Source organism: Tachyglossus aculeatus, chromosome 9, assembly GCF_015852505.1.
Source record: "Tachyglossus aculeatus isolate mTacAcu1 chromosome 9, mTacAcu1.pri, whole genome shotgun sequence".
NCBI lineage: Eukaryota > Metazoa > Chordata > Mammalia > Monotremata > Tachyglossidae > Tachyglossus > Tachyglossus aculeatus.
In genome coordinates, this window is record NC_052074.1 from 15,570,767 (window position 1) to 15,577,281 (window position 6,515).

Genomic DNA, 6,515 nt, shown 5'->3' on the forward strand with positions numbered 1-6,515 from the left:
GATTAAGACTGTGAGTACCACGTGGGACAACCTAATAACCTCATATCTATCCCAGCACTTAGAACAGTGCTCAGCACATAGTAGGCACTTAACAAATACCATTATTATTATTATTACAAAGCTTATGGTGTTGAACTGTGCTAGTTTTCCTAACCAACCCACAAATCGCTACAGACAGAACCCCTGACTTCTTGAGTAGTATCATCAGTATCACCATTTACTACCTTTAATGGTGAATGTGTCTCCTAATTCTCTTGTATTGTACTCTCCCAAGTGCTTACAACAGTGCTGTGTCCATAGTAAGCACTTGATAAATACCAATAATTGACTGACTGGTAGTATCTATTGAGCACCCTCTGAGTGCAGTGCACTGTACTAAAGTACAAAACGAGCAATGATGTATTCCCTGCCCATAGGGAATGAAGAACTGAATTCCCTTTCTAAGGCCAATGTCTAGCTTACATTTTGTAGGAAAGCCCTATAAAGGTCTTAGCTTAAACCAAAAGGCAAAAATGATACCCCCTGATTTTACCTTTGGCAGGTGGCCAAAGTTAACCAACTCAAGACCCCATTTAGCTGATAATTCTCCTAATGAATGTGTTGTTCTGACAGTTTTAGGCAGAGGAGATAAAGCACATTTGTTTACATTTGGAGGGTCTGGTTTAATAAGACCAGCTGCTCCTAATAACATAATAGAATCTTTAATTTGAGCAACTAATGGAAATACTGAAGACACTGCCAAAGTGTAAATCTTAATGGTTTCATTTTTTTCTGAAAATGAACAAGAAATCCACCTTATAAAACAAAACCAAGATGTTTAAATAAATCACTCACACAGTGCTTTACTGAAATCATAATCCTCATAAAATGTCACATAAATTATAATCAATTTCAAGATGTATATGACTTATTTGTTCCACTCTAACTCAAAGAATCTGAAGTGGATGATTTGTATGAAAAAAAAAAAATAACTGGCCATTGCAACAAAGCAACAATACATTGATTAGGAGTTTGGCCTAGGAGGAGAGGATGGCCCTGGGAATCAGAGGATCTGGGTTCTTCTCCTGGCTCTGTCGCTTGCTGTATGGCCTTGGGCAAGTTAGTTAACTTCTCTGTCTCAGTTTGATCGTCCATAAAATGGAGATTCGATACCTGATTTCCCTCCCACTTAGTGAACTCATGCTGGACAGGCTGGTGTCTGATGTGATTAACTTGTACCTACTCCAGTACTTAGTATATAATGCTTGACTTAGTACAGTGCTTGGATACCATTGTTATTATTATTATTATCATCATTTATTCTGATAATAATAACACAAAGGCAGATGTCCACGATTGTTATTGGCTAGTCACAGTGTTTTTCCTTCCATTTCTTCCAAGTATTCCCAAGTTCCCCATTTTGTTCCCTACAATGTATATATAATCAGTATTTCACCTATGCCCCTCTCTGGATCACACCTGGTGAGTTTCCAGTACTCTACCAGTCTTGGCTATGGGAGGGAGAGTCAAGCAGAGGCATACCCAATCCATTCCTAGCTGGGCAGTGGCTAGTGAGTGGAAGGCAATCTGCTGCAAGTCAAAACTCACCTGTGCTGTGCATCAGCAGCATGGGAGAGAGTCAAGGGCACAGACTCAGGTTTATTGCGTAGAAGGTGGCAATGGTAAACCACATCTGGATTTTTTTGCCAAGAAAGCTCCGTGGATACACTACCATAACGATTGCAGATTGAAATAGGGCATACTGGGAGAGATGTGTCCATGGAGTTCTTATGGGTCGGAAACGACGCCATAAGACAAAACTTAACTGATGGGAGTTGTCAGTCTGAGTAAGAGAAATTAGCTAGATCTCCTCCATGACACATACCCTCTTGTGAGCATTTATCTATACTGGCACCCTGGGGTAAAAACAATCCAATAGCTTTAACCCTGGTCCAGTTCCTGATTTTCAGATGTTTCCTGACCACAGTCCTAGAGCTTTGCTGTTCTCTTTCTGTAAGCACATTTGGGTTCTGATTCCAGCCACTGCTACTAAGTTGTTGACCATCCTAGATCCGAGGGCCAGTCTACGCTTTCCGTCATCCTCTGATAGCTCCAGGCCTTACCGTTGCCCGGACTTCGCTGTCTATGCCCTTCTGGGTCATAACCAAAGAGGGGGTGAGGAAGAAATGCAATCTAGACTGTGCCACAAATGCTAAGATAAGCATCCGTTCATGTATTTTTGAGGTCACGATTCCTTAAAACTCTGCTCATTTTCTATGAAACCTCTAAGGCTTGCAAATGGAGAGACACATCGTTTGTCTTTGTTCAGTTCTTTTTGGCCCTTTGTCTGCTCTCACCTCCTCTCACTATGGCCTATTCTCTGATCACTTCTTTCATCTTCTGGGTGGGAGAGAAGAAAAGGAACAATCCTTTTCTGAACATAGTCCCTGTCTCACACAGTCTAAGTAGGAGCAAATAAGATACAATATCCATTTTACAGATGAATCAATCAATGGCATTTATTGAGACCTTGCTGTGTTCAGAGCACTGTACTAAGCACTTAGGAGAATACAGAGTTAATATATACAATTCCTGCCAGCAACTAGTGATTTGCCAAATGTCACACAGCAGAAAGTGATAGAGCCAGAATTAGAATCCAGGTCTTCTGAGACTGGAAAGAGCTAGGCCCGTGCTCTTTCCACTTAGACCATGCTGCTTCAATGTCCTCCTTTCTCCTTCTTCATATTCCCTCCCTCTTCTCCACAGCAGTCTCCTAAAAAGAGGGTTCCCATCTTTTATTAAAATCCAGCGCATCTACTTGTACTTTGGACCCTATCACCTTGGATTATTTCACTCTCCTCCCTTCACTTATTACTAACTCCAATCTCACACTCTTCTCTGGCTCCTTGCTCTTTCTTCAAACAAGTACAGGTCTCCCCCATTTTGAAAAATCACTTCCTCAGCTTCCCTGTAGCATCCAGTTATCATCCCATCTCTGTTTCTTTTGTTGCTAAAACCCCTTGAAATTGCTATAGGACATGCTGCCATATTTTCCAGTTCAGTCCCTGCAATAAGGATTATTGCTCTCATCACTCTACTAAGAACACAGTTACTAAAGTCTCAAATCTATCTCATCTATCTTGTCCACTCACCTGTTTTACATTCTTGAACCTCTTCTTGCTTTCAGGACATCTTCAGTCAATCAATCAGTCAACAGTATTTATTGAGCACTTTCCTGTGTGCAGACCACTGTACTAAGCACTCAGGAGAATACAATATAAGAGTTGGTAGACATACTCCCTGCTCACAACAAATTTTCAGTGGAGAGGGCGAGGCAGACATTAAAATAAATTACGGATATGTACATAAGTGCTGTGGGGCTGAGGGTGAGGTGACCTTAAGTGTATTTTCTAAAAACATGAATGCATCTTTGCTCTGCTTGAGTTTTGAGTAGGTATCAGAAATAAAGGGGAATGACTTTGGACCAGAAGCAGCAAGCCACTGTTGAGACATAATTGCAATCCTGGCCACCACCAGAGAGAGAGCCAGGGGTATATTGTAGCAACTCAGATGACACTGGGCCCTAGGCAATGTAACCATGGTTAGTATCATCCCTTAGATATCAATCAATCAATTAGTGGCATTTACTGAGCACTTAATGTGCGCAGATCACTGTACTAAATGTTTGATAGAATGCAACAGGGTTGGTGAACACCATTGTTGCCCACAAGGATAGCATCTCCTTGTTTCCACTTTATTAGGGAATCAAATTAATATTGGAGGATTAACATTGGATGCATGGTTAATGTACTTTCCTGGATATTAGTTCAAAGTTTCCAATTATCAGTTGGAAGGGAGGGAGAGGCAAATTATATTGGAGGGTCTACTTCGGCTTTCTACTTCCTTTATGACTTGGATTTCTTGAGTTTCCTCAAATCTACAATCATCTCCTTCAAGCCCAGAAAAAAGTAAAGCAAAAAAAGTAAACAGTTAAATGCCTGATAGTCTGAGTCGCTATTCCACAGTTTAAATTTAATTTAAACTAGTACATAATTGGATTTGTGTTTATACTGTAAATTAAAGTTATATTCTTGGCAAGTGGTTGACCTAAGCGCTGACTTGTGCAAAGAGGAAAAAAAATGCTTAGATTGGTCCTCTTACTTGTCTCCCCTAGCCAAAAATTACAGCTCTCTATACAAAGGCAACACTCAATAAGTCAGAGAAGGCCAGCCTCCTCAATTTATTTGCATTGTTTAAATGTCAGTAAATCTAATTCTGCTTTTCAGCAGGCCTCTGAGCATGGGCCGTGTGCTGTTTGACCCTACTGCAGACATACACTCAAATGCTTGGCTTCCCAGGCCTTACACGAGTACTGAAGTTTCTCAGATAAACACACTTCTGCAAAATTCCCACCTAGAAATCAAAGGGAATGAGATTCTTGGACTATTCATAACTGAGTTTAACTGAGCTAGGTATTCTGTGGTGAATCAAAAACTTTGGTGGAATGGTAGCTCTCCCCCTGTCTCCATAGTTTCCTTGAAGGGCACATTCAATCAATCTATCGGTGGTATTTATTGATCACTTACTTGTGTAGAGCACTATACTAAGCGCTTGGGAGAGTACCATAGAACAGAGTTTCTAGACATGTTTCCTGCCCACAACGAGATTATAGTCTAGAGGAGAGTTCACATTCACTCCACGTGAGTGGCCTGCTGGAAAGAGAACACATCGAGGTTCTAACGCACACTTCACTTCTTGCCTGCTGTGGGAATTTAGACAAGTCACTTAACTTCTCTGTGCCTCAGTTCCTTCATCTGAAAAATGGGGATTAAATACCTGTTCTCCCTCCCATTATACTGTGAGCCTCTTGTGGGTCAGGGACTGTGTCAGTCAACCCGCATAGAGAATCTGCTACCAAATCCAGTCAGTTTGACCTTCATAACATCTTCAGAAACCACTCCTTCCTCTCCATCCAAACTGCTTCCATGCTGATCCAATCTTCTATCGTATCCTGTCTTTAATACTGTATCAGCCACCTTTCTGACCTCCCTGCCCACTGCCTCTCTCGACTCCAGTCAGTACCCTACTGCCCAGATCATTTTCCTAAAAAAAAAATCAATTCATGTCTCCCCACTCCTCAAAAAACCTCCAATGGTTGCCCATACACCTCCACATCAAACAGAAATTCCTTACCATCAGCTTTAAAGCACTCAATCAGCTCTCCCCCTCCCAACTTAACTCTTTGATTTCCTACTATGACCTAACCCTCACACTTCGTTTCTCTAAAGCCAACGTGCTAACTGTACTTTGATCTCGTTTGTCTCACTGCCAACCCCTTCCTTGCCCACATCCTCTCTCTGGCCTGGAACTCATTCCTTCTTCATATCCTACCTCTCAATTCACCTTCAAAGCCCTAATTATATCACACTCCTCCTTCTCTAACTAGAGCCTCATTTCCCCTTCTTGCTCTCCCTTCTAGGTTGCCTATGCACTTGGATCTGTAAACCTTAAGAACTTGGAACTCACCCCATCCCCAGCTCCACAGCACTTGACTTCATATCCTATACTCTCCCATTCCCCCATCAGTAATTTATATTAATGTTTGCCTCCCATTCCAGACTATAAGCTCCTTGTGGGCAGGTAACATATCTAATTCTATATTGTTCTCTCACAAGCTCCTAGTACAGTACTCAGCACATAATAAGCGCTTCATAAATATGTCTGACCTGATTATCTTGAATCTACCTCAATTCAAAATACAGGGCTTAGCACAGAGAAAGCACTTAAAAATGCCACAGTTATTATTATAAGCTAAAATGGAGGGGATTATTAGTCACATTCAGAGCCATGTTGTTACCTTCATTTGCTTGGGGCTGTTGGATTTTGAGGCAGGCAAAAGTGGGGAGTTCATGTGCTGTGTATCCTCAATGTGTCACACTATGTTGAATTTTTTTTAATGTTTTTGTAAAGTGCTTACTATGTGTCAGATGCTGTACTCAGCACTAGGGTAGATAGAAGCTAATCAGGTTGGACACAGTCCATGTCCCATATGGGGGCTTCATAGTCTTAATCCCCATCTTACAGATGAGGTAACTGAGGAACAGAGAAGTTGAGTGACTTGCTTAACGTCGCACAACAGACAAGAGCTGCGATTAGGACCCAGATCTTTCTGACTTCCAGAACCGTTCTCTATCCGATGGGCCATGTGGTTTCTCTTGTGCCATCTCCCCAGTTTGAATGATTAGAGCCTGGCTGCTCTTCTCTCCCTTGCCCCCCACCTACTATCCATTCTCTCAGCTCAGTGGGGTTGGGTCATTCAGATCTCTCAGCCTCAGACTTTGCTTGTATTAACAGTCGCTAGTACCCCTTCAATGATAGGACTATTAGCAGTTATTAATGGTACAATTAGCATTTCGGCCTTGGAGCGTCTGCTTTCTCTAGCCCAGTCAGATGCTGTTCCACCTGGGTCAGTCTCCTCACAGCCAAGGGGCTTCAGGGTGTGAAGGACCTTGAGGTGAGGACAGATAGCAAGTGAT

At 41.9% G+C, this 6,515-nt stretch overlaps 1 non-coding gene across 1 annotated transcript; it reads left to right on the forward strand.

The window, feature by feature from the left end:
• The first annotated feature begins 1,440 nt into the window (after positions 1 to 1,440).
• Positions 1,441 to 1,577, forward strand: LOC119932650. Its single transcript, XR_005452393.1, has one exon. It is a non-coding gene; the product is annotated as a small nucleolar RNA SNORA7 (small nucleolar RNA).
• Positions 1,578 to 6,515: the final 4,938 nt, after the last annotated feature.